Source organism: Haliotis rubra, unplaced genomic scaffold, assembly GCF_003918875.1.
Source record: "Haliotis rubra isolate DU_JTF1 unplaced genomic scaffold, ASM391887v1 Scf899, whole genome shotgun sequence".
Lineage (NCBI taxonomy): Eukaryota > Metazoa > Mollusca > Gastropoda > Lepetellida > Haliotidae > Haliotis > Haliotis rubra.
In genome coordinates this window covers 30,970-36,766 of record NW_025767633.1, presented here as the reverse complement: position 1 = coordinate 36,766, position 5,797 = coordinate 30,970, and positions in this window count along the sequence as shown.

The following is a 5,797-nucleotide window of genomic DNA, read 5'->3' as shown; positions in this document are numbered from 1 at the left end:
ACTTTCACTGCTTTAATTAATTTGTTTAGACATTGCATAATTTCCCGACTCAACTTAAACATAATTAACCATTATCATAGCAGTTTTAAGCTTGTCAGAATATGTTTCACTGATTTTAAAAATCAGACGCCATATATATTTTGTACATTTAACATGGCGGTAAGATAAATACGTTGTACACTTCACCCTCTGGTAATAAGGTCTGCGTACATCATACCGTATTACCCCCTAGAGAAGCGTCACAACACGAATTCCCTGTACACTGCTGAACACACACACGCACACACGCACGCACGCACGCGTGCACACACACTAACGGGATCGGGTGGTCAGGCTCGCTGATTTGGTTGACACATGTCATCGTATCCCAGTTGCGTAGATCGATGCTTATGATGTTGATCACAGGATTGTCTGGTCCAGATTAGATTATTTACAGACCGCCGTCATATAACTAGAGTGCGGCGTTAAACAAACCAAACCAAACAAAACCTTGGCATGACGAGCGAAAGCTTTAACCACTAGGCAACCCCACCGCCATGTTTCAGCGCTGTGAGCTGACTGACATGTTCAAACAGTTAGGCAAACGTCTGAGTCACTGAGGGATTTTACTGTTGGTTCAATCAGTTTGTAAAGTCACTGTTTTCATAAGTAATCGTAATTCTTGATTCATTGCTTGACATGTTCAGTGATATCACACATTGACTGTTGCACGTAGTAATTTTCAGTTCTATCATCACAGCATGTCTGTCTGTTATGAAAGGAACGCCTCAGAAAGGTACCCCTTGGCTGAAACCTACCAGTATGATACTGAAACATGACCAGAGATTCGGACTAGAATTAGTCTTCAGCAACCCATGCTTGTCGTAAGAGATGACTAACGGGATCGGGTGGTCAGGCTCGCTGACTTGTTGACAGATGTCATCGTATCCCAAATGCGTAGATCGATGCTCATGCTGTTTATCACATGATTGTCTGGTCCAGGCTCAATTATTTACAGACCGCCGCCAGAATATTGCCGAGTGTTGTGTTACGAAACAGAACCGAGTCGACAGGCCTTAGTTCACCCCTCATGCCGTGCAGCAGGTAGAATAACAAGTGCCATCTTTCACCACCTTTGCTATGACATGACTGGGGATTCTAGCATCGTTCTTCTACCACCTTCCCCTCAACATCCGGGACAGATGTAGCTGTAGAACAGTACGTATCGACACTCATTCTGTTGATCCCTGGATTGTCTGGTCTAGACTCAATTATTTACAGACCGCCGCCATATACCTGGAATAAGGCTGAGTGCGGCGTTAAACAATAAACAAACCACCCAGTAATATGAAGCATATACCTGCAAGACATATCATATAATTCAATAAGTACACAATGCCTTTTGAAAAGTGGTCAAATGTTATATTCGAGATAACACTGTCCCAGTAAAGAGTTCAGGTTTTAGTACATTTTGGGGTTGAGTCTTATCCAGGATTCGAACTCCCACTCTCAGCGTTGTTACCCATATATTCGTGAAAAAAAATATTACCAGATGTTCATCTTATATTTCAAAAATATTAATGTATATGGGAATTGTTTTTCTGAATAGGTAAATGAAATAAGATATTATTTCAACTGTTATTAGTCCTAGAAAGAGATGCAAAAGTATCTTCAGAATATGTCTCAAACTGACAAATTCGGGGTAAGTCCTGCCATGATATAGTGTACGCGTTGTCTTCCGTTTGTCTGAACTTGCAAGTTACCTTGCTGCCATACCCTGGTGGAATTTAACATGAATACGGTGACATACATATGTGAAGGACCCCCACACGTCAGACTAACATATCCCGTTCTAACCATTCACAGAATATTGCCACTCAGACATTTCCTCTACAGACATTTCCTCCGTAAAATCACCGTACAATTTCTGTGCAGCCTCCATGCAGATTTGCCTTGGCCTGTCTCCAAGGAAACCGCACGATGCTTGTAGACAATGTGAACACAAACGTCGTAGCCCGCGGACACCCATGATGCCTACAAAATCGTAGACTACTTTAGCGTACGGCCCCAGTGGCAAATCTGATCCAGGTCTTAAACGTGTCTGATTGACTTGTCATATTACACAACACTGGAGGTTACGGTAAAGGGCAAGTGGTGACGAATCCTCACCAACTGTGTGAGTGAGTGAGTATGGTTTTACGCCGCTTTTAGCAATATTCCAGCAATATCACGGCGGGGGACACCGGAAATGGGCTTCACACATTGTACCCATGTGGGGAATCGAACCCGGGTCATCGGCGTGACGAGCGAACGCTTTAACCACTAGGCTACCCACGGCGGCCCCTCACCAACTGAAGAGGCATACAGGCAAAACACCGCATAATGATGAAAACGATTCGACAGTACCATTTCTGACGACAAAACCGAGTGATTTGCACCTGGAGTTTCAACACAGAGGCACACCACAAAAACAACCCATTTACCCATAATGCCGTGCCCCATCAACGGTCGATAACATATGGGACCTTTAAAATCTTTCCATACAAAATGTTACGTGAAAAACACAGTTTTTGAACCACTATGAGTGGGTGTGCCTTTGCATGTTATCGAAAAGATCATGACCTTTCTTGTCGAGGTAGCCAACTTTCATAGAGACCATAGACGATCAGGGTCAGGTCTTTGTCACAGGCGCCTGTGATTGTCGAAAGAGGAGACTAAAGGGCCATGTACCCAGTCACGCTGTCTTTGTTGGGGCATGTCAGAGGCGTACCAAGGGTGTAAGTGAGTGAGTGAGTTTAGTTTTACGCCGCACTCAGCAATATCCCAGCTATATGGCGGCGGTCTGTAAATAATCGAGTCTGGACCAGACAATCCAGTGATCAACAGCATGAGCATCGATCTGCGCAATTGGAAACCGATGGCATGTGTCAACCAAGTCAGCGAGCCTGACCACCCGATCCCGTTATTCGCCTCTTACGACAAGCATAGTCGCCTTTTATGGCAAGCACATGGGTTGCTGAAGACCTATTCTACCGCATCTTCACGGGTCTGGGCGTACCAAGGAAAGAAATGAAGTGTAGGTTCACCTGGACGTACGAGTCTGTAGATCTGTAGACTAGTGCTAGTTATAATGGCTGAAACAAACTGTTGCATGTAATGCTGTGAATGCATACTGAGCGGTAGAATGCTAGCGCCTGATTACTTTATACATAAACATAATTTGAACAAGTGACAATCTTGCCATTTCGATGTAAGGAAATCTTTCTTTTCCTGATCAACCAAACCGTTTCCATAATTGACCGGATCTAAATATGGTGGTGCATGGGACTCTGGAACGCATACTTTCTTTTCCTCTGGCTGAGGAGCAAGCTCATTAGTATCATCTTTTACGGATGAAATCTTAAAATACTTGTCAGTTGTTTTTGATGTGCTAGACGCCATGTTGACATCAAAGTAGCATATTAGTTATCAACCTTTCACAGAAACGGAGACTGCTCTCGAAAAATAACATCTCCATAACACACCACATGTAAAAAATGCCGAAATAATTAGGTGTAGGCACGTGCCTTAAGTGCCTAATGGCAGGTACGCTACTGTCATGTCATCGTGTCCCGACTGCTCAGAGCGAATCATTGGATTGTCTCGTCCAGACCCATTGTGTATAACGGGATGTCTAGTTGATTGGAAGGTATTTATTGAGTGAGCTTAGTTTTATGCCGCTGAGTACTTGGTCCATGAATGAGTATTTCATAACCCATGATAGCAAACTACCGGGGAAAAGGACTTTTTACCTTATTCATCAGCTCCAGACAGAAAAACATAACGAGAAACAAAGACATGTTGAAAGGAATCAACTTCTGGTGACTACAATATTGAGTGACTCCCGTTAACAGCGATGTCCATGTGTGCACGGGGAGTAATGTTTTCTCATAACTTTCAAATTTATCACCGTGTCTGATTCAGATTAAACGCCATTCACACGTGTTTTCTTAAGCCGTTAGTGTAGAAATCGTATTAAATTCAAACTTCAGTGTTCATAATTAAACTAGGTGATATATGTGGTCAACCTGAAATCTTGTAGGCTCAGTTAGGGTTGCACACACCATGTACTAGTTGAGTGTGTCTCCGTGTGTGTGTCCGCTTGAGTGCGTGCGCTCGCGCGCGCGCGCCCGTGTGTGTGTGTGTGTTTATACAATGTGTTTAACGTTCTGATTTTCTAATTTTGACATTTGGCAATACCTGCACAACCCCGCTTAGTTCGTAATGCCACACACATATAAAGAAAAAAATCCCTCCTTCCTACACACACACAAAGACTGAATTTCCTGAATGAATCATCGATTAATATGTCATTGGTAACTCCCCCGGTAATACCTTGAGCTCACTGACGTAACTGAGACTTTGAGTCATGAGTGTGATAACATCAAGCCAGATGAAATACAGCTGCAAGAATAGCACTTATAGCGGTTGTAAATTAAGTAGTTAAGGTGTGTCGCAGATAAGACAACTTCCAGAAATGGCCGCTTGTCAGTTCAATCATGTCTCCGCGTCGACATTTCGTGGCGGTGCTGTCATCATGTCGCAATCTTCAAGTATTTTATGACCCGATATTTTGTTCTATTGATATACTCGGTGCATGATCGGTGCGCATGTGTGTGTATTTGTGTGTATCTATAGTTGTGTGTATATATATGTGTGTGTGTGAATGTGTGTGAGTGTGAGTGAGTGTATCTATATATGTGTGTGTGTTTGTGAATGTGTGTGTGTGTGTGTGTCCGTGCATTTGTAGTTAGTGAACATATGATTGGATTCAGGACGGTGTAGATGTCAATGTCAAAACATCCAGACCCCCCCACACCTAGACCCCGCCCACTTCTACACAGACACCCCCGTCCTCTCCCCCAGTCTCTTTAGTGAGCGAGTAAATACGGCAAGTCTAGATTTCGACGGCTTCTGAAAATGAAGAAAGTCTCAGGGCTCCTTCTTATTATATTTTGGTTTTTTTCACTATGTGCCTAATTTCTGTTAAATATGTTCATTACAGAGACTAGTTGTTAGTCTATTGGTCCATGAATGAACGTACAAACGTTCCCATGATCTGATGTTTTGCTGTTACTGCCAGATTAGATAGCGGACACTCCTAATTCCACAGTCCAGTTCTGTGTCAAATTACAGTCATACGTGTAACCCTCATATTGATATGCACTGTGTTATTCTCCGAGGTCAATGACGCTTTAACAAGTTTCCGTCGCACCCCTCCCAGGAGGGTGACAACTGGAAAAAAATATTACCCGCTGCCACGGTAACCGCCAAACTCTCCGCCGAGAAGCTGTATCGCTAACAATCGTATGACGTCATAATATGACGTATGCAGTGTCCGGAATTGTAAACCGTTCGATTAGCTGTTTTTGAGTTCACTATGTACAAATTTATTTTACCGACTTTCACTGCTTTATTTAAACTATTTTATACATTGAATCGTTTGCACACTCAACTTAAGCATAATTAACCTTTTTATAGCAGTGTTAACCTTGTCAGCATATATATGTTTCACTGATTTAAAAATTCCAGTCGAGGGGCAGACGCCATTTTGTTTACATGTCATATAGTCGTAGCGATCTTTAAAATAAAATAAAATGATATTTTGTACATTTAATATGGCGGTAAGATAAATACGTTGTATGCTTCTCCCTCGAGTAATACGGTGTGATGTACGCCTATTTGTAGCAGTGTCATCCCTCGCCTACCGGCTCGGGTGACACTGCTACAGAGCGGCGTACATCAGACCGTATTACCCTCGAGAAAAGCATACAACTTA